Source organism: Bubalus bubalis, chromosome 11 (genome assembly GCF_019923935.1).
Source record: "Bubalus bubalis isolate 160015118507 breed Murrah chromosome 11, NDDB_SH_1, whole genome shotgun sequence".
Classification (NCBI taxonomy): Eukaryota; Metazoa; Chordata; class Mammalia; order Artiodactyla; family Bovidae; genus Bubalus; species Bubalus bubalis.
The window spans coordinates 27435950-27459759 of NC_059167.1; the positions used below are offsets into that span (position 1 = coordinate 27435950).

General features: G+C 40.3%; 1 long non-coding RNA gene across 3 annotated transcripts; it reads right to left on the reverse strand.

Annotated features, from left to right (window-relative positions):
* Positions 1-310: 310 nt before the first annotated feature.
* Positions 311-23762, reverse strand: LOC123328000. Of its 3 annotated transcripts, none has more exons than XR_006542691.1 (2): positions 23596-23762; positions 311-518 (listed from the first exon to the last, which is right to left on the reverse strand). It is a non-coding gene; the product is annotated as an uncharacterized LOC123328000 (long non-coding RNA). The 3 variants fall into 3 exon arrangements; XR_006542692.1 differs by having other exon boundaries at positions 23189-23762; XR_006542690.2 differs by lacking the exon at positions 23596-23762 and adding an exon at positions 7643-8166.
* Positions 23763-23810: the final 48 nt, after the last annotated feature.

A 23810-nucleotide genomic window follows, 5' to 3' on the forward strand; every position in this document is an offset into this window, starting at 1 on the left:
TTTCTTTTCTTTAATTGGAGTGTAATTCTTTACAATGTTGTGTAAGTTTCTGCTGTATAACGAAGTTACTTTCTAACTGGGTCTTTTCTATTTATGGGAAAGCTATTGAACTTGTATATTAAATTTGTAAATAGCTGCCTTTGGGATTTTCAACTGTTTTTGAGGGAACTCATTCTCTTTTTCTTGTACATTTTGCCTTAGCCAGTAAGATAGGAATGTCTGCCAAAACTTTCATTCTTTGGGAAGTTTTAGGGAGATGCTGCTGTCTTCTCTTCACCTCTGTGAATACAAGAATGATTTATCTATTTGGTGAGATGGTGAGAATATGACATTGGGATTTAATAGAATTAATAAGTGAAAGGTGACCCATCTCTCTTGGCTCTTGATAGTCAATGAGAAAGGCAGATCCACGTCACTCTGCAGCAGGACTGTTTCACATGTTTGCTTTGTTGACATAGCTCTCCTGCTATAAACAGGATGCTTGAATTCCACACACTGTGTAACTTCACTGTGTAAAACTGTTAGGCCAAGAAAAAAATTGGAAATTATTTTTTCATTCTTACATCTTGTATTTTCACCTATTTTAAAATGCAATTAAATACTTAATGGAAAATAAAATACTTAATGGTGTCAGCCTGGAGAGTTTGATTAAAGAGCATTCTGTCCGTGAAGTACTTATTACTCACCAGATCCAACAGTCACCAAACTTGATTGCACATTTATTATAAAAAATTTTTAAGTATCTATTGCTAAACTTTACTTAATTATCCACTATTACATGTACTATTATATAATTATATGTACTTATATATTAATTATACATATATTATTATATGCACTATTATAATGTCCTTTGTATTACAATATATACATGGAATTGAAATTGCTAAAAGATGAGAATTCTAAAATAATTTCTACTTTACTTATTAATGACTCAAATATTTTGCTGTCAGCAATAATTATTATAATTCCATTTCTTTTAAAATCTTAGTTTAACATTTTGAACATAAAGCATCTTGAAAGTTTTATAATACTTGCAATTTATTTCACTTTTTGGTTTAAATGTCTACAATGTAACTTATATGCAGAATCACGAGAAATGCTGGGTTGGAAGAAGCACAAGCTGGAATCAAGATTGTCAGGAGAAATATCAATAACCTCAGATATGCAGATGACACCACACTTATGGCAGAAAGTGAAGAAGAACTAAAGAGCCTCTTGATGAAAGTGAAAGAGCAGAGTGAAAATTTGGCTTAAAACTCAATATTCAGAAAACTAAGATCATGGCATCCGGTCCCATCACTTCGTGGCAAATAGATGGGGAAACAGTGGAAACAGTGGCTGACTTTATTTTTCTGGGCTCCAAAATCACTGCAGATGGTGACTGCAGCCATGAAATTAAAAGATGCTTACTCCTTGGAAGAAAACTTATGACCAACCTACAGAGCATATTAAAAAGCAGAGACATTACTTTGCCAACAAAGATCCATCTAGTCAAGGTTATGGTTTTTCCTGTGGTCATGTATGGATGTGAGAGTTGGACTCTGAAGAAGGTTGAGCGTCGAAGAATTGATGCTTTTGAACTGTGGTGTTGGAGAAGACTCTTGAGAGTCCCTTGGACTGCAAGGAGATCCAACCGGTCCATCCTAAAGGAGATCAATCCTGGGTATTCATTGGAAGGACAGATGCTGAGGCTGAAACTCCAATACTTTGGCCACCTCATGCAAAGAGTTGACTTATTGGAAAAGACCCTGATGCTGGGAGGGATTGGGGGCAGGAGGAGAAGGGGACGATGGAGGATGAGATGGCTGGATGGCATCACTGACTCAATGGACGTGAGTTTGAGTGAACTCTGGGAGTTGGTGATGGACAGGGAGGCCTGGTGTGCTACAGTTCATGGGGTTGCAGAGTCTGACATGACTGAGCAACTGAACTGAACTAAAAACTCTTTTGAAAAGACCCTGATGCTGGCAAAGATTGAGGGCAGGAGGAGAAGGGGACAACAAGGAGGGACAAGGAAGAGAAGGATGAGATGGTTGTATGGCATCACTGACTCAATGGACATGAAAGAAAAGAAAGAAAGAAAGTGAAGTCACTCAGTCGTGTCCAACTCTTTGCGACCCCATGGACTGTAGCCTACCAGGCTCCTCCATCCATGGGATTTTCCAGGCAAGAGTTCCGGAGTAGGTTGCCGTTTCCTTCTCCAGGGGATCTTCCTGACCCAGTGATTGAACCCAGATTTCCCACATTGCGGGCAGATGCTTTACCATCTGAGCCACCAGGGAAGTTCAAACATGAGTTTGGGTAAACCCTGGGTGTTGGTGATGGACAGGGAGGCCTGGTGTGCTGCAGTCCATGGGGTCGCAAAGAGCTGGACACGACTGAGCAACTGAACTGAACGTATAAAAAACCATACCTCAAAAAGGAACCAAGATTTAAAAGGAAGTGGTACAAAATCAGTATTCTCTTTTTTTCTTACATATATCCTAATTATGGAAAGGTTTTTGTTGAAATTCCACTAGAAATATCTATCTTCCCTAATATCAGTCAGATGTTATATATTTGTATCTGACATATGGATTAAGTATCTATTGTCACTCTTCATTTGGAAAATTTTCAAACAAGTTTGACAGTTCTGTTTCCCAATATCAGCATACTTGAATTTTTGCAGATGACAAATCATTTTCAGCAATAAAGTCAGAGAATGTTAGAAACATTGCCAAACATGTTTTCAAATTGTACTTGTTTTTGATAAGCAGTTACTTTCCCATTCATTGTTAAAAGGTCACTGTTACCTTGAAAGAACAGATAAAGTGTTTCTTTTTTCTGTCCCCCAAAATATCTGCCAACATTGCATTTTACACAGAGTCACTTGTCAGCACAGGAACGGACAGGAAATTTGAAACTTTCCTTTTAGTAAAAGGAAAATGTGAAAACTCATCTGCACTTTGGCCACTCTTTTAAGGATTCTGCCACAAATATCAGTAAACCTTTCTCTGTTGTAATAAATATTTTTATGCTCACTCTACAGATAATTAAAAACTACTGTAAAGACCTTACACTGAATTTTTTGTCTTATTTTTTATTAAAATAGATGACATCCTACAGAAGTTCAGTCTGGTGCCAACTTCCCTGTCATTTAACTTACCAATGAAAAATCCAATGATTTGATTTCACATGTGTCATTAGCACTGTAACCAGGCTCCAGAGAATTAATTTATCCTGGTGAAATCAGTTGCTCCACTAAGAAAATGAGTTTTGCTTTCCCATGTAAAATTGCTTTTATTAGCAAAGTCATTTATTATTGAAAACATAACCTCTCTGGAATATCTTTCTTTTAATGGGTCAAGAGAAATAGTTCTTCCTATATTTCATCCTTAACTCAGAATTTAACAAACACCATAAGCTGAATCAGATGAGAAATACTTGCATCCAAATTAACAGGAGCCCCCCACACTGCATAATTTGTTTTAATACTTGAATCTTCAACTTTGCACAATATTTTCTATACATATACACTTTAGTATATGTTATCTGAATAATCTATTTTAGTTTGTCTCTTTAAAAATTGTTTATTTTAGCTATTTTAACTGTTGCAGGAAAGATATATTTCTCCAGTGGTGTGTGAATTGATTTCTTTTTAGTTACTGCAATTTTTGTCTTGTTTTGTCTTCCACTTTTAGGTACGAAACCTCAGAATTAAGAAAACTTGGAAATCTAAACATTTACCACTTAGTTTAGTGCAATTGTATAAAGTGTTACATGTCACATAATTTTAAATATCATTCAAAAGAGTGTTGAGATTTAACTTCATATTCTGGATGTATCCATTTTAAATACCTTGCAAATAGTGTTTTTATATTGCCATCAGCTAATACCTCAATCCATTATAGCCACTAAGGCAAGATTCATTTGCTAGAAAAGTGGATAGAAATCTGTATTTCAAATTATCTATTTTTGGTTGCACTGGGTATTCACTGCTGTGTGCAGGCTTTCTCTAGTTGTGGCAGGCAGAGGCTATTCTTCATGGCAGTGCATGGGCCTCTCATTGCAGTGGCTTCTCTTGTTGAGCACAGGCTCTGGGTGCACGGGCTTTAGTAGCTCTGGAGTGTAGGCTCAGTAGTTGAGACTTGTACACTCTGGAGCAGGGGCTCAGTAGTTGTGGTGTACAGGCTTAGCTGCTCCACAGTACATGTAATCTTCCCAGACCAGGGATTAGACACATGTCCCCTGCACTGGAAGTTGGTACAGTTGTACCACCAGGGAAGTCCCAAATAGTCTTCGTTTGAGTTTCTAGTTATTTTGGCTGACTTGTTAGATCTCATTTAAAAAACTGTCATTTTTACCACATGTTTTGGATAAGAAGAGGTTGTCCTGAAAGGAAGAAAAATCTAGTCCTTCCTTTTGGTTATTGTTTTTGCTTTTATTATAGATCTTTTTGTCTTGTCTCCTTTGCATAACTGTTTTAACATCAAATATTTTACTATCTCATGTCAGGTTCTCAAGAAGCAGAGTCTGAAGTAAGGATTCTTGTGCCAGTGAATTTTGGAGAAACTGAGGGATGTCAGATGAAACCTATAAGGCAGTGCAGGAAACAGAACAGCACAGGGGAAGGGGCTCGGCAAAGATGTGGGTTTACCTGAAGTTTATCCTCAATTTGATCAAAAAGCTCCAGTGCATGGATGGCACCATGGAGTTGTGTGTGTCACCTCCAAGAAAGAAGGCAAGACTTTTATATCCCCTTATCATTGAGTCATTGGCTATAGGCCACCTGGAGTTGGGGGTTAGAGGTTGGTGGTAATTTCTAATGTCCCTGATTAGGTAACTCCCATCATTTAAGAACAAGCCTGCCAAGCAGAAGGGTATAGCTATGAGCTGTTAGCAGCCAAGAGTCACAACATATGAAGAATGCAATGACCAATAAGGAGGATCTTGGCAGGGTACCAATATCCATTTTGTGAGGTTAGTTTAGTTTAAACTAGGTGTCACGATTGGTAAATCTTTTACTCTACTACTGTGCCGGGAGCCGGCGAGAGACATTCCACTCGTGACAAAGGTCATGAGGAAGGAGGCTCGGCATACGCAAAGGCGGGATCGAGCCTCGGGAGTGCCCCCGGATATTCTCGAGCATCTACCCCCCAAAAAAACCAGAGTCTGCCTACTTTATTGCTTTGTGCTCTCACCTCTGACTTTACTGGGGGCTGTCCCCCACCACCATCTCACTCTCTCTGTCAAAGAGTTAACTTACAGCTCCAATTAATAAAGTTCCTGGGCAATTAGGAGTGTTTAAATCCAAACCCCTCAGATGGCTCTCTAACTCGCCTGACAAGTTTACCCAGACACCTACAGCTATGCATACGATTGTTTACAGTCTCCCAGCCTCCAGAGGCACGGGAAGCTTAAGATATTCAAATAGCTTAGAGCCTCTCAGAGAATTAGAAACTGTCAGAATAAAACTAGTAAAAGATTTCATTGATGAGCCAATGTTTGTTGCCAAGTTTTCACATCCCCTGAATTGTATCCTTGAATGTGCATTAATTAATATAGTTGGTATGTAGAAAAAATAAGTAGTGGCCTGGTGTTAGTAACTTTAGACCCTTAAGGTAGTAAATTCTTTCCTTTGTAAACCCATTACACATCCACCCTATAGGAACGTAATCTTATCTTCGGAAGATGGCGGCAAACCTTAAAATAATTACTCTTAGAGAAAATAAGTCTTTGTTGATAAGTCCTTGTCAAGAGTCATAAAATGTTAATAGGCCTCTGGCCAGAAGATGATGTAAATCACCTAAACCATTTGTATACGATAAATCTGCAGGAAAGAAACCCTGGTTTTTGATAAGCATCAAAGACTGCTGATTTTGCATCCCCTATTATCCTCTATGTGTAACTTAGGGTATAAAAGCCCCTGTTGAAAATAAAGCTATGGGCCTTGCTCACCAACGCTTGGTCTCCCCATGTCATTCTTCCCTTTAACTTCCAGCTGAGTGTCCATCTGGAGCGTGGATGTCCTCTGCGACCATTTATTTGCCTGGGCTTCTAAGACCCACTCGAGAAGATGTCTAAGGTGGGGCACCTTCCGCTATTCGAGAGGGCGCCTGCGGCCTCCGTGGTCAGAGCTAACCTGGTGTCACGGGTTATATTGATTTTCCGCGTAAACCAAGCCACTCAGCTTCTTTTCTCCACTGAATTTTCCTACTGAGCTATCCTCATTCTATTCCTCTTTATTATCTCTAATTAACATTTGAATAGGTCGCCTAGCCGTCTCTCCTTCGAATACCCTGGATCAGCCGGGGCTGGACCCCGGCACTACTGTACAATGTGTCACAATGTCCTGAAAAGGAATAATAAACACAAGAGGGTGACAGTTGTGGAATTCCTGCTTGTGTTGGTGGATACCCACTACCTTATGTGACCATCTGACCTTCAGACTGAGTGATGATGAAAGTGATATTCCACAGATGAGTAAAAATTAACCTATTTTCAGACAAAAATACAAGTTCTAATATTTTTTTTCTGAACCTCAGTAAGTCACCTTGCAAATTCTACCTTGGAGATCACTGTACCAGACTCTAATGCCCAGGCTGATAAAACAAGGACATGAGACCCATGAAATACGTGCTAGAAAAAGCTGGTACTCTGCGTCCTTTCACCGCCCCTTTCAGTGTCTTTTTTCTTATGTGCATGCCCTGTCCTATGTTTGCCTGATGTTTTCATACTGTAGATCTTCAGGCTTGCCAGAAACTCTCATTCTCAGCACAGCCTTTCTTTCTTTTTATTTTAGCACAGCCTTTCTAAATAAAAAGTTTCTATACATAAAAAAACAACAACAACAACAACAATGATCCAACAAAGAAATGAGCATGCAATAGTTCACTGAAATGTAAAAACACTTATAGATATTTCATGGAGATCAAGTTTGGCAGTACCAATCAAAATATAAAATGCATATCCTTTGACCCAACAATTGTTTCTAATTTATGCAAAAGATATACTTGTGTATGTGCATAAAGAGGCATGAACAAGGATATATGCATATGTGGATTTGCAAATATGTAAAACAGAGCAACTCTTCTTACTACTCTTTCATTTTGGAAAATATATTTTTCATAAAATATTATTTAATTACCATGTAATGTGTTTAATGATACTGTTACTTAAAATAAGTAAATATTTTAAAATTTTAATTTCAAATATAGTATAGATGTCAATGAATAATGGACATACACATAAACTTTTGGGGGTCCTAGATAATTGTTAAGAGTATAGAGAGGTCCTGAGACCAAAATGTTTGAGAACTGTCTAGAAGGTCTAGAACTGTCTAGAGAATGCGGTCTTCATCCACCTTTTCTCTCTCCTCTCTCCTTCAGCATTATCATATTCCTTCTAGTACACAGAGATTTGTGTTATTCCCTCTACTTGAAGAGATGGAACTCTGTATTCACTACAGTACCCAGCAGTGCTTTGCATGTAACGGAAGTTCAATCGAGTATTTTTCCAGTAAGTATTTGCTGAATTACAAAATGAATGTTAGTCTCCCACATTTCCTCTAAACCTGCTCTCCTTTTCAAATTTATCTTTATTTGACTCTGTTTTTCATTATAGGTAGCCATTGACTTTTCTCTCTTTTTCCTTTCATTACCTTCTCAGATTAAGAGCTTCTCAGCAAGCTCTTCACTTATCTTTTCACTTCAGCAAGCTCCATGCCAAGTGTGGTGACATCTATGGGTGACAGCGTGAAAAGAAATTAGGCCAGGAATTCAGTCTTGCCTCTTGCTGACTAATATACCAAGCTTCCTCGGGTATTGGTAGTGTTATATTATTCTTGCTCAAGAGCCTGCAGAATCTGTTTACCAGCTCAGGTGTAAGCACCTTTGTTTGTGTTTATGCTCACAACTTTATCCCACTTACCAACCTTATCTCCCATGAATTCAGAACATACCCTCTCACTTCAGACAGGCTTCCACATGCTTTCTCCCAATGACAGATTTTTTGTACTGGCTAATCTCACTGCCTAGCTAGATATTACTCATATTTTAACCCCAGTTTAGATTCCATGCTGCTGCTGCTAAGTAGCTTCAGTCGTGTCCGACTCTGTGTGACCCCAGAGACGGCAGCCCACCAGGGATTCTCCAGGCAAGAACACTGGAGTGGGTTGCAATTTCCTTCTCCCATGCATTAAAGTGAAAAGTGAAAGTGAAGTCACTCAGTCGTGTCCGGCTCCTAGCAACCCCATGGACTGCAGCCTACCAGGCTCCTCCATCCATGGGATTTGCCAGGCAAGAGTACTCTCCATCAAATCTGCAAATACCTTCTTTTCTTCCTATATCATCATAGCAAACATGTACCTTGCCAAGTGTCAAGCTCTGGACTAGACACTGGTGACAAAAGTCAAATTAAACACAATCCCTGTATCCAACAGGGAAGACTGACATGATCATAATAAATACTATGTTCTAAGCATGTGTGTGTTGTAAACTGTGTTATCTCATGCAATGCTCAACACAACCCTATTATGTCATTTGCCTTACTTCTTACTTTCTTGTCTAAGAAATGAAGGAAGTGGATGTGTCACCTGTTCTGTCATGTATCCAGCAGTGCTAGAGTCTTCGACTCCCAGCATTGGAGTTTTTAGTTATTATCTTATGATACTTCCTGAGTGAAACAGAATCAGAGTGTTAAGGGCAAAGTGGTTGGGGAGCAAGGAAGAAAAAGCCTTTTTTTCTGGGAGGAACGGTTGGGTAGGAACTATAAGAGAGAGTTACATGGTGTCCTTCCATATGGTCACAAAGAGCCCAAACACACAAACAAGCATCACCAAGGGCATGAAGCTATGAATGAGGCACAGACTTGGGCAAGTTGTTGCTACTTCTCTTAGATTCTCATAGAATAGGTCACTGTCTATACTTTCAGTCACACTTCAAACTCACTGAAGTGAGTTTTTTTTTATGCATCTGTTTCTACCATTAGACAGTGCAGTGAGGATGAGGAAGATATCATATTCATCTTTTTATACCCACTTGCTCACAGTAGGTGCTCAATACATGCTCTTAAAGGAGTGAGTGACTGGAGTGTAGGATGTGTAAGGCTGTGGAGAAAGGGGTGGTAAATGAAATCAGAAGGTAGGTGGAGCTTGATTTTAAAAAGCATGCTCTGGAATTTAAGGCTTATTTGTAAGTAAAAGGAAGCATGGAAGCAAAGGAGGTTTTTTGTTAACAGTACATACACTTTCCCAAAGTAATACAAGTCTATAGTTTTAAAAAGACATAGTACTGCCATAAAAAAGAATGAAATAATGCCATTTGCAGTAACGTGCGTGGACCTAGAGATTATCATAGTAAATGAAGTAAGTCAGAGAAAGATAAATACATATTACTTATAGAGTTTAAAAAAATGATACTGATGAACTTATTTACAAAACAGAAATAGACATAGACATTGAAAACAAACTTATGTTTACCAAAGGGAAAAAGAGGGGAGGGATAAACTAGGATTAACAGATATACATGATTATATATAAAACTTATCTATAAACAGAAAGGACCCACTGTATAGCACAGAGAACTATATTCAATATCCTGTAATAACCTATATGGAAAAGAATCTGAAAAAGAATATGTGCTATATATAATATGTATATATTGTATATATATAACTGAATCACTTTATTGTACACCTAGAACATTGCAAATAAACTACAATTAAAAAAAAAAGGATAGTACTAAAACAAGAAACAGTACTAAAACTCTTTTACAACTAAAAGAGTAGTTCCCTGCTCTTCTCCCAGTCCTGTTCACTAGGCAAATATCCTCAATTCTTGTTTACTTGAATTTACAGCCATATTTCTAATCAGTGTTCTTAAATGGCTATTTTTAAAATTTAATTTTAGACACTGACTTCCCAACATGGTGGATAAGGACTCTTTCTGCCATGGTCTACTCCCTCATTATTGTGAATGCATGTTCACCCTGCATCAGCTCAGTTCAGCTGCTCAGTCGTGTCAGACTCTTTGCAACCCCATGAATTGCAGCACGCCAGGCCTCCCTGTCCATCACCAACTCCCAGAGTTCACCCAAACCCATGTCCATTGAGTCAGTGATGCCATCCAACCATCACATCCTCTGTCGTCCCCCTTCTCTTCCTGCCCTCAATCCTTCCCAGCATCAAGGTCTTTTTAAGTGAGTCACCTTTTCACATCAGGTGGCCAAAGTATTGGAGTCTCACAGTACTTGTCATTAGCTGAAATTACACTATATACTTTTAATATAAATTATACTTCTAGTGTCTTCCCACCAGAAAGTAAACTGTGTGAAGACAGGCACCTTATTTTAACACTACAATTCCAGGAGGTAAAATATACTGAGTACATAACAGGTGATCTATAATATTTGTTAAATGAATTAATCAACTCATATTAAGGAGAAACATTTTCTAAATAAAGCACATTTTTTGTAAATTCCTGGCCATAATAGGTGTAGTTCTTATATTGCTTTTGCAGAGTGGTTTCCATTTCTCACTTTTTATTCTCCAGTTTCCTAACTATGCCCAGAGGCCTCTTTGTACAGAAGAAAGGATCATAATGACAAACATTTCATGTTATAGTCATTTACCTCTATCTTACCATCTATCTACTTAAAGATCAGACAAAACTTTGATGTCCTTGCTTTTCCTTATCTCTTTTATCTGTGTGTGTGTGTGTGTGTGTGTGTGTGTGTGTTTAGGGGGCATGGCTGTGCTTGGTCTTCTTTGCTGCTTGGGCTTTTCTCTAGTTCCAGCAAGTGGGGCTAGTCTCCAGTTATAGTGCATGGGCTTCTCATTGTGGTGGCTTCTCTTGTTGCACAGCGTGGGCTCTAGGGCACTCAGGTTTTGGTAGTTGAGGCACAGGGCTCAGTAGTTGCGGCTCCCAGGCTCTAGAGCACAGACTCATTAGTTGTGCTCTAGACTTACTTGCTCCCAGGTATGTGGGATCTTTCTGGATCAGGGGTTGAACCTGTATCTCCTACATTGGCAGGCAGATTCTTCACCACTGAGGCACCAGGGAAGCCCACTCTTCCTTATCTTAGCTGATCAAATAGGCAGTCAAGGCATTTATAAAGAGGGAGATTTGTTTTCTCCTGCACAGAGCACTCTCTCAGAGGTGGGGGACAAAAAACATAATTTAGGTCACTTAGTCTTGGTATTTATAACTCTGAAAGAAACCATTTGCTTCCTTTCACTGTTCATGCTGCTCTGCTGCTGCTGCTGCTGCTAAGTCGCTTCAGTCGTGTCCGACTCTGTGTGACCCCATAGACAGCAGCCCATCAGGCTCCACCGTCCCTGGGATTCTCCAGGCAAGAACACTGGAGCGGGTTGCCATTTCCTTCTCCAATGCATGAAAGTGAAAAGTCAAAGTGAAGTCGCTTAGTCGTTCCCGACTCTTAGCAACCCCATGGACTGGAGCCTACCAGGCTCCTCCATCCATGGGATTTTCCAGGCAAGAGTACTGGAGTGGGGTGCCATTGCCTTCTCCGCATGCTGCTCTAAGTATAGTCAAATACATGTTTTGAAATATGTATTTTCTTAGTATGGAAGATTTATAGGAAAAATTAATACTTGCTACAAGTTTAAGTTGGAAATAATTACCAAAGTCATCAGTTTTGTAGTACAACCAACAACTACCATGCTACTGTTCAGCTGCTAAGTTGTGTCCAACTCTTTGCAACCCCATGGACTGCAGCATGCCAGGCTCCTCTGTTCTCCACTATCTATTGGAGTTTGCTCAAATTCATGAACTCTGAGTTGGTGATGCTATCTAACCATCTCATCCTCTGCCGCCCCCTTCTCCTTTGCCTTCAATCTTTCTCAACATCAGGGTCTTTTCCAATGAATGAGCTCTTTGAATCAGGTGGCTGACATATTGGAGCGTCAACATAAGTTCTTCCAATGAATCTTCAGGATTGATTTCCTTTAGCATTGACTGCTTTGATCTCCTTGCTGTCCAAAGGACTGTTAAAGAGTCTTCTCCAGCATCACAGTTTGAAGGCATCACTTCTTTGGTTAGCTTTCTCTATGGTCCAACTCTCACATCTGCATGACTACTGGAAAAACCATAGCTTTAACTATATGCAAAAGGAAAGACATACCCATTTGAATGCAGAGTTCCAAAAAATAGTAAGGAGAGATAAGAAAACCTTCCTCAGTGATCAGTGCAAAGAAATAGAGGAAAATAATAAAATGGGAAAGATTAGAGATCTCTTCAAGAAAATTAGAGATACCAAGGGAACAATTCATGCAAAGATGGGCTCAATAAGGGACAGAAATGGTATGGACCTAACAGAAGCAGAAGATATCAAGAAGAGGTGGCAAGAATACACAGAAGAACTGTACAAAAAAGATCTTCACAACCCAGATAATCATGATGGTGTGATCACTCACCTAGAGCCAGACATCCTGGAATGTGAAGTCAAGTAGGCCTTAGGAAGCATCACTATGAACAAATCTAGTGGAGGTGATGGAATTCCAGTTGAGCTATTCCAAATCCTAAAAGATGATGCTGTGAAAGTGCTGCACTCAATATGCCAGCAAATTTGGAAAACTCAGCAGTGGCCACAGGACTGGAAAAGGTCAGTTTTCATTCCAATCCCAAAGAAAGGCAATGCCAAAGAATGCTCAAACTACCACACAATTGCACTCATCACACGTTAGTAAAGTAATGCTCAAAATTCTCCAAGTCAGGATTCAGCAATACATGAACCATGAAATTCCACATGTTCAAGCTGGTTTTAGAAAAGGCAGAGGAACCAGAGATCAAATTGCCAACATCCGCTGGATCATCGAAAAAGCAAGAGAATTCCAGAAAAACATCTGCTGCTGCTGCTAATTCACTTCTGTTGTGTCTGACTCTGTGTGACCCTATAGACGGCAGCCCACCAGGCTCCCCCATCCCTGGGATTCTCCAGGCAAGAACACTGGAGTGGGTTGCCATTTCCTTCTCTAATGCATGAAAGTGAGAAGTGAAAGGGAAGTTGCTCAGTCGTGTCCGACTCTTCGCGACCCCATGGACTGCAGCCCACCAGGCTCCTCCATCCATGGGATTTTCTAGGCAAGAGTACTGGAGTGGGGTGCCATCGCCATCTCCGAGAAAAACATCTATATCTGCTTTATTGACTATGCCAAAGCCTTTGACTGTGTGGATCACAATCAACTGTGGAAAATTCTGAAAGAGATGAGAATTCCAGACCACCTGACCTGCCTCTTGAGAAATCTGTAAGCAAGTCAGGAAGCAAGTTTGAACTGAACATGGAACAACAGACTGGCTCCAAATCAGGAAAGCAGTACATCAAGGCTGTATATTGTCACCCTGCTTATTTAACTTATATGCAGGGTACATCATGAGAAACACTAGGCTGGAGGAAGCACAAGCTGGAATCAAGACTGCTGGGAGAAATATCAGTAACCTCAGATATGCAGATCAGAGATCAGATCAGATCAGTCACTCAGTCGTGTCTGACTCTTTGCGACCCCATGACTCGCAGCACGTCAGGCCTCCCTGTCCATCACCAACTCCTGGAGTTCACCAAGACTCACATCCATCGAGTCAGTGATGCCATCCAGCCATCTCATCCTCTGTCGTCCCCTTCTCCTCTTGCCCCCAATCCCTCCTAGCATCAGATATGCAGATGACACCACCCTAATGGCAGAAAGTGAAGAGGAACTACAGAGCCACTTGATGAAAGTGAAAGAGGAGATTGAAAACGTTGGCTTAAAGCTCAACATTCAGAAAACGAAGATCATGGCATCTGGTCTCATCACTTCATGGGAAATAGATGGGGAAACAATGGAAACAGTGGCTGACTTTATTTTTTGGGGCTCTAAAATCACTGCAGATGGTGACTGCAGCCATGAAATTAAAAGACGCTTACTCCTTGGAAGAAAACTTATGACCAACCTAGAGAGCATATTAATAAGCAGAGACATTACTTTGCCAACAAACGTCCCTCTAGTCAAGGCTATGGTTTTTCCAGTAGTCATGTATGGATGTGAGAGTTGGACTATAAAGAAAGCTTCGTGCCGAAGAATTGATGCTTTTGAACTGTGGTGTTGGAGAAGACTCTGGAGAGTCCCTTGGACTGCAAGGATATCCAACCAGTCCATCCTAAAGGAGATCAGTCCTGGGTGTTCATTGGAAGGACTGATGTTGAAGCTGAAACTCCAATACTTTGGCCTCCTGATGCGAAGAACTGACTCATTTGAAAAGACCATGATGCTGGGAAAGATTGAGCGCAGAAGAAAGGGATGACAGAGGATGAGATGGTTGGATGGTATCACTGACTCAATGGACATGAGTTTGAGTAAACTCCAGGAGTTGGTGATGGACAGGGAGGCCTGGCATGCTACAGTCCATGGGGTCGCAAAGAGTCAGACACAACTGAGTGACTGAACTGAACTGAACTGACTATATGGACCTTTGTTGGCAAAGTGATGTCTCTTTTTTAATACAGAGGTTTGTCATAGCTGTCTAGGTTTGCCATACATAGCTTTCCCTCCAAAGAGCAACCATCTTCTAATTTCATGGTTGCAATCACCATCTGCAGTGATTTTGGAGCCCAAGTAAATAAAGTCTGTCACTGTTTCCACTTTTCCCCTTTCTAGTTGCCATGAAGTGATGGGACCAGATGCCATGGTCTTTCGTTTTTTTAATGTTGAATTTTAAGCCAGCTTTTTCGCTCTCCTCTTTCACTCTCATCAAGAGGCTCATTAGTTCCCCTTCAGCTTCTGCCATTAGAGTGGTATTGTCTGCATATCTGAGGTTGTTGATATTTCTCCCAGTAATCTTGATTCCAACAGCCTGATATTTTGCAAAATGTACTCTGCATATAAGTTAAATAAGCAGAGTGACAATATACAGCCTTGTCGTATTCCTTTCCCAATCTTGAACTAGTCAGTTGTTCCATGTCTGGTTCTAACTGTTGCTTCTTGACTCATATACAGGTTTCTCAGGAGACAGGTAAGGTAGTTTGGTACTCCCATCTCTTTTAAGAATTTTCCAGTTTCCCAAAGAAAGGCAATGCCAAAGAATGTTCCAAGTACCGTGCAACTGTGTCATTTCACATGCTAGGAAGGTTATGCTTAAAATCCTTTACGCTAGGCTTTCACTGTATGTGAACCAAGAACTTCCAGATGTACAAGCTGGGTTTAGAAAAGGCAGAGAAGCCAGAAATCAAATTGCTAACATTCGTTGGGTCATGTAGAAAGCAAAGGACTCCAGGAAAGCATCTACTTCTGCTTCAGTGACTACACTAAAACCTTTGACTGTGTGGATCACAATTACCCTGAATGGATTTTCAATTTGGGAATTTAAGGGTGAGAAAATAGTAATTAATTAGATTAATATATTCATGACTGAGACTTTATTTAATGTTCCTCTTTTAACCTTTCACTTCATTAGCCTGAGAGCAATCATCTGTAATCATTTATAATCATCTGATTACAAACTGATGACTCTCAAGTCAAGCTTCTGACTCTCACTGTGACTCTGTATTTTATCACCATCATCACAATATATTTGCTTAAAGGAAAGAAAACTTGATTTTGCTTCAATGTGATATTATTGCTCAGATATTAAGATGCTGGCAATCATGATGAAATCCATCTTTACAATTCTTGGCACAACTTAGGATTTTGTGTCATCTGGTATGGAAATTTATTTATTGTAATACAATGCTTAGAAAACTAAATCCAACTTCCTACTAAATATTTTTCTAGGATAGTGATGAGAGAATCAAACTATATGTAAATCCAAAAATGGGGAGACAATGAGTGGAGTTACCAGTGGTATTTGAGTCTGAGAACCAAAAGTTCCAGAAATCTTTCAAAAGAAAACAGATGGTGTTCATATTTCTTTTACAGCTCAGATGAAAAATTTTGTATTATACCATCATATAAACCAATTGGAAATCACATGAAAAAAAGAAAAATCCTAATGAGTCTGTATTTCACATAACTTCATATCAATTGTCTCTTTATTACTGCACTCGACTCTGCCTGTAATTTTGATCTACTTCATCATTTAAACTTTGATTCCACTTCTTGGCTGTTGTATAATCCTAGTGTTATCATTAAATTTTTTTTTCAAGGATAATTTTTAACAACTAAAGGGCTCAGCAAACATCTTTTTTTATCAGCCTTCCTAGAATCACTCAGAGCAAGTGGTATAAATGGACCAAGTGCTGGAATTTGAACCAGTAGCTCCTGAACGCCTATACTGTGGCAAGACTGTGGGGAGTACTTTATTTACATTGTGTTTATTTTCATAATCTCATTGAAAGGAATATATTGTCACCTAATGAATTTGAAGTTTAGAGAGATTAAATAACTTCTTCAAAATCATACAGTTTTGAGTAATAGTCCTTATTAAAATATTTGCTTATTTTAGTTACATTTGGTGGGGGAGTCATCATTTAGAGATACAAAGAGTCCTATTTACAAATGAAATGACTTGCTTATAAATAATCTAATAGGAGATGTGATAGGAAAGTGGGTGAGAGCATATAAGTTTAGCCATTAGTTAAGTTGGGTGATAGGGTCATATACATAATGGTTCATGATACCATTTTTTTCTACTTTTGTATAAGATGGAACTTTCCCATACTGAAGTTTTTAAAACTAGCCTGGAATGTAGAATTACAATAAAAAAGAAAGTGTAAAGGTGTAGCTGGACCACAAAGAAGGCTGAGGGCTGAAGAATTGATGCTTTTAAATTGTGGTGCTGGAGGAGACTCTTGAGATTCCCTTGGACTACAAGGAAATCAAACCACTCAATTCTAAAAGAAATCAACCTTGAATATTCATTGGAAGAACTGATGCTGAAGCTGAAGCTCCAATACTTTGCCCAACTAATGTGAAGAGCCAGCTCACCGGAAAAGACCCTGATGCTGGGAAAGATGGGAGGACAGGAGGAGATGGGGGTGACAGAAGATGAGATGGTTGGATGACATGACTGACTCAATGGACATGACTTTGAGCAAACTCTGGGAGACAGTGAAGGGTACTGCAGTCCCTGGGGTCACAAAGAGTTGACAGACACTACTTAGCAACTGAACAACAACAAATCTGTAGTAGTGTTCACCTTAGCAATTCAAGAACTCTTTCAGCTGTATCCTTTTAGAGCTGATCTGGAGGAAGAGCCCTGGATCAACTTTAACGTGCATGGGTAAATGGGTACTTCCATAACTTATTTAATAAAGAAGTGATGAGAATTCCCTGGCAGTCCAGTGGTTAGTACTTGGCACTTTCACTGCTGGCCCAGGTTCAATCTCTGGTTGAGAAACTAAGATCCTACAAGCCTGGCAACACAGTCAAAAAAGAAAAAAAATTTTTTTTCAAAGTAATTATTAAGATCCTAAGCTGCTCCTGTTGATCCTAACCACACCTCTATAATAAACTATGGTCCTGATTCTTAGTTAAATAGAAGACCCAAGGACCGTTTGTCAAATACTCTAGTCTTTCTTTCTTTTCCTCTTGACTCCATTTAGTGTGCTATTTTACTATTTGTTCATTCTTTTTAACTTCAAAGTAGCAGGAAGAGAACAAACAGCTTGAACCATTCAATTCACCACCTTTGAGCAGCTCTGTGGAGAGGTTTTCTGGAGGTAGGTGGTGTTTTGGGTCAATATAATTATCAGTTGCAGTACCAGCTCTGCCTCTTCTTCAACTCTCAGCTGTCTAAAGGGGTTATAGGAAAGTCCATCTTAAAACTGAAGGAATGCAAATACTGCCACTATCTTGAAAAATCGGCATGGTGACTGGAGTAAACCAACTGGCACCTGTTACAGGATGTTCTAGCCACCACTCCACCCTGTGGCTTCAATGGCAATGTTGTTGACATTTTCAAAAGCTCCAGAGCAGGTAACTTGCCAGGAAGTCCTTCTCATACAGAGGCAGACATGCCTACAGGTGGGCCTTTATACTGAGAAACCTCTGTGATTCAAGAGTTGGGCAACATATTCCTGATGCTAGGGAATCAAGCCAAAGGCTTCAAATGTAGGCTGTCAGGCCAACATCTCAAGGAATAGCCAAAGAGGCAGAAAGTTAGAGAAACAGGCTGGAATGGAGTTTGAAGGTAGAGCCATTCCTTTTGACGCATTTTACCAGAGAGTGGAAATGGAATTGGTTTGTACATCCTGTGTGCTTATACTAACCCTCTTCCCAAAATACAAGACACAATGTCAAACATAGTTTCCGGGAATGAGCTGCAAGCCTGAACCCCAACTCTCAAAGATCTGAAGTTCTTTATCTGTGTGCTGCCATGAAGGTATTTTGTAGATGTAATTACTGTTCATTATCAGTAGACTTTAAATAAAGGTTATCCTAGATAATCTGGCCAGGCCCAATTCAATTAGCTGAAGGGCTTTCAGAGCAGAACCAAGGTTACTAGGAAGAAATTCTGCCTGTGGATTGCAACTTCAGCACATGCCTGAGAGTTCCAGACTCCTTCTCCTGACACACTGCTCTACAGATTTCAAACTCGTCTTCTAGCCAGCCCCACAATTGTCTAAGTCAATTCCTTGCAAAAAAAAAAAAAAAAAAAAATCCTTAATTTATATCTCTGACTGGTTCTGTTTCTCTCATTGAGCCTTGGTACAGTGATTGAGCCTGAATATTTCCAAATAGTATTATGTGTAATTCAGACTTCACATTTTAACAATAGCAAATAAAAATATTTTTGTGTATATATAGCAGTGATAGATTTTATTTTCTTGGGTTCCAAAGTCACTGCTGATGGTGACTGCAGCCATGAAATTAAAAGATGCTTGCTCCTTGGAAGGAAAGCTATAACAAACCTAGAAAGTGTGTTAAAAAGCAGAGACACCATTTTGCCAACAGAAGTCCATACAGTCAAAGCTATGGTTTTTCCAGTAGTCAGCACAGATGTGAGAGTTGGACCATAAAGAAGGCTGAGCCCGAGAATTGATGTTTTCAAACTGTGGTGCTGGAGAATACTCTTGACAGTCACTTAGACTACAAGGAGATCAAACCAGTCATTCCTAAAGGAAATCAACCTTGAATATTCATTTGAAGGACTGAAGCTGAAGCTGAAGCTCCTATACTTTGACCACCTGATACAAAGAGCCAACTCATTGGAAAAGATCCTGATGCGGGGAAAGAGTGAAGGCAAAAGAAGAAGGGGGCAGCAGAGCATGAGATGGTTAGATAGCATCACCAACTCAACGGACATGAATCTGAACAAACTCCAGGAGACAGTGGAGGACAGAGGAGCCTGGCATGCCACAATCCATGGAGCCACAGAGTTGGACATGACTTAGTGACTAAATAACAACAGGAGTGAGAGTATGTGTGGAGTGTATGTATATGTGTGCTCTTTTGACTAGGCTTGACCTTCAGCCCCATGTCCTTCCTTGCAGTGTTCAAGAATCCTATAGCAAGAATCTTGCTAAGGCAGTTAAACCAGAATCACCCTCTCTCAATATCTGATTGAGTGCCTCATCCTTCATTATCCCCCGGGTGATGTCCAATTATACCTACCAACTTTTAGTAAGAACTGTTGAGTCATGTAGCAATAATCCCCCTTAACCCTGATATTTCCTCATAGTAAACTTCCACCCACTGCCCCCCTATCCCTTGGCTATAAATTCCTGCTTTCCCTGTTGGACTCAGAATTGACTCTAATCTCTCTCCCTTTTTACAGAACCCTACCACAGTACCTACCTGGAAGAAAGTCTGCCTTACCTTTTTAAAAAGTGTCATGAATAACTTTTTTCTTTAACACTTCAGACTTTTTTGATCATATATTTCTCAATAATTTTTTTTTACCACTCATACATATGTAAACATATTTATATATATGTGGTTAGGTTTCAAAGTTTATCCTGCTATATCATGTTCACAATTTTTAAAAATACCTATATATATATATATATATATATATACACACACACACACACATATATATATAAAGAAAAGTGTTATAAGATTCCCATTGTCCCTACCTACTATCCAGTGAAACCACAGCCAAGGGAACGGGCTTGGCCGAATCAGCAGGGAGAGAAACCCTGTTGAGACTGATTCTAGTCTAGCACGGTGAAGAGAAATGAGAAGTGTAGGATAAATGGGAGGCCCCCGGCACCCCACCACCCCTGTGTCTGCGAGGGAGCGGGGTGGGGTGCACCGGCCTTGCAGGCCACCAGTGAAATATTCTGATCATTTTTTCACTGACCGAGTGAGGCGCAGGGGCGGGGGGGGGGGGGGGGGTGTGTGTGGCAGTGGCAAGCACTAAAGGGCTCATTTCTGGCGCCAAGTGCCCCGCCAGGGCCAGTGCCAGGTGGGGAGTTTGACTGAGGCCGTACACCTGCAAATGGTATCCTAAGGCGAGCTCAGGGAGAACAGAAACCTCCCATGGAGCAGAAGAGCAAAAACTCGCTTGATCTTGATTTTCAGTACGAATACAGACCATGAAAGCAGGTCCTCACGATCCTTCTGACCTTTGGGGTTTTAAGCAGGAGGTGTCAGAAAAGTTACCACAGGGATAATTGGCTTGTGGTGGCCAAGTGTTCATATAGTGATGTTTTTGATCCTTTGATGTCGGCTCTTTCTATCATTTTGAAGCAGAATTCACCAAGCATTGGGATGTTCACCCACTAATTGGGAACGTGAGCTGGGACTAGACTGTGGTGAGACAGATTAGTTTTACCCTACTGATGATGTGTTGTTGCCACGGTAATCCTGCTCGGTAGGAGAGGAATTGCGGGTTCAGACATTCGGTGTATGTGCTTGGCTGAGGAGTCAATGGGTCAAAGCTACCATCTGTGGGATTATGACTGAATGCCTCCAAGTCAGAATCCCATCCAGGCAGAATGATATGGCAGCGCTGGGAATCCTTGGTTGGCCTCAGACAGCCAGTCTCCTGCCATCCCTGCCAGCGGCCTGCCGCCCACGTCCCTCTATGCACAGCATGGCATGCCCTGCTGTGTGCTGGGACCAGGTCATGCATTAGGACTGCATCTGGTGCAGAAAGCCTTTCGTCCTAAGACACGGGGCACAGCCAGAAAGATGGCTGCCCCCTCGCCTGTCACCACCGCAGGTTCGTGGGGAACCTGGTGCTTAACCATTGGTAGATGACCTGCTTCTGAGTTGGGGTTTCAGAGCAGGCAGCAGAGCAGTTCCCTTGCTATGATCTATTGAAAGTCAGTCCTGGACACAAGGGTTTGAAAAAAGGAAAAAAGCAAAAAACATTTTTTTAAAGTGTTGATATTAAAAAGTAAACACAGGAACTTTCCCTGGTGGTCCAGTGGCTGGGACTCCACACTCCTGGTGCAGGGGGCCCAGTTTGACCTGGTCAGGGCAACAGATCCCCTGCGCTGCAACTAAAAGGTCCCTCCTGTCATGACTAAGACCCAGGGCAACCAAATAAATAAGCAAGTAAATAGTTTCAAAAAGTAAACACAACCAGGGATTGTAATATTCGTTTCCTGTATCTCAAAAGTCATCTTGCATTTCTCTCACTTTGAGGTCATTTCTTAAAACTATTTCCCAACAGATGGTGTACAAAGATGATTCCTGGGTTAAAGGGCAGTAGGGGTGACTGCTGCAATTTCTGTTTTTAAATTCTCAGTTAAAAAAAAAACCCAAAACTATTCAAGATTTAAATGGAATACTTTGAGTGCTTCCGAAATACTCCAAAAGAGTGAACTTAGGACAGTTAATACAGATCAGCCAAATGTGCCCAGAATTCAGTTATTCAGTTGATTTGTCACTCTGCTGAACCATGCTAATCATAGTAGCAGTCTTGATATCTGCAATTTTTATTCTTAGTAATACAAATTTAATTAATATCCCAAATGGATCACTGATTTAAAATAGGGGGCAAAAGAAAAATATTTTCAGAATGTTAGTTAATGGAAGGCATTAAAACTAACAAATTTACATTTTTGTCTGATGGTGATTTTCATACCAATATATTTCACTGAGTACATCATATCAAATATTTAAAGGAGAAATATAGTGGTGGTTACACTGCTTGGCTCTTTATGTAGAATTATAGGGAAAAAAAACACTTATGTTTCTCATGTTTCATTTACAAAGAAAACCTGAGACCTTCTGTCATCATTTACAAGACACAAAAAATTGTAAAACCAATTATTCCAAACATTAGTCATAAAAGCAGTTTCTGCTTGGCTTAAATCCTCTAAATTGTCCTTAATTTTTTGTCCAGCAACAAGCTCTGTTTTTTCTTACACACATGAATGTTTGTATTACATATTAAATAGAAAAAAAAATGTTGTAAAGGGCCACTCAGAAAAACTTTTGGTATTTATAGATTTTCACTTTTGTTAAACACAAAGCAATGAAATATTACTAAATGTGTTCACAGACGCGAAAGAAGTTCATGATTCAATAAAAACAAGGAAGTGAAGTCACTCAGTCGTATTTGACTCTTTGTGACCCCATGGACTGTAGCCTACCACGCTCCTCCATCCATGGGATTTTCCAGGCAAGAGTACTGGAGTGGACTGCCATTTCCTTTGCCAGAGGATCTTCCCGACCCAGGAATCGAACCCGGGTCTCCCACTTGTAGGCAGATGCTCTACCATCTGAGCCACCAGGGAAGTCCTAAAACCAAGGAAACTGCCTTAAACCAGCATGTTTCCAATAAGACTGACAACGGACTTCATAATACAATGTTGAATAATATACAGTGTGTGTGTGCCTCCTAAAATTGGTCATGTTTGACATTTTAACTACAGCATTATTTTCCTATCAACACAGTAGCGAGTTCTGCTTTTTATCATATCAATACTTGATTTACGTAAATAGACGAAACAGTATATGTAACTGTCAAGTTGAAAGCACTTTTCAAATATTGTCGAGTGAACACGAACATGAAAATCAAATACCATTTTGCTGTAAAAGCAAAAAAACCAAGACTTTTACTATATACTTTGTATGTTAATCACGAACATCTAGCAGAGGGCTTCGCTGGTGGCTCAGTGGTAAAGAATCAGCCTGCAATGCAGGAGACTCGGGTTCGATCCCTGGAGGAGGCCATGGTAACCCACTCCAGTATTCTTGCCTGGAGAATCCCATGGACAGAGGAGCCTGGCGGGTTATATAGTCCATAGCGTCGCAGAGTCAGACACGACTGTAGCAACTAAGCAGCATCGGCAGAAATGGTTTAAATACTAGTATTTACCTTTACATACATGAAGACCTTCTAGTTTTCCTAAGTGTCCTTTGGCTTTAATACTGCTGATAAGCGAAAGGATAAGAAAGCACAACGGAAGACAAGAAAACCACAGTAACTATCAGCGGTTGTTAACATGGGAGAAGCAGCAACAACAATCACATTCAAAGCTATGGGACATATGCGTCCAGGACCACAAATCCCAGGATTGCCTGGGGTGGACGCGGAGCTACGTTCAAATTGATAACTTTTTCAGCCAATGACACAGCCAAGTCAAAGACCGCGAAAAGGCCAGACTCCTCTGCGTTCCAAAACTGAAATCATTATTTTAAAGTTCTGATTGTATACGGGTGTTTCAGGGCCCGATTCGAAGTACTCAGTATTTCTCACCCTCAGAAACTTACTGGTCAACGTACCGTCTACCCGAGTCTGGCTCGGTGGTAGGTCTAGCGTCTAAACGCTGAAAGGAACTCACGTCACCTTCTGTCAACGGAAATACCCAGTCGCCCAAGAAAGAGGCGGAACTCACTTTCTTCTTGCCCTTTCTCGGACAAGGCGCCAGGAAACATACGCCTTCGTTACAACCAATGAGTCACTAAAACTTCCGTTAACGTAACGTACTTCCGTAACC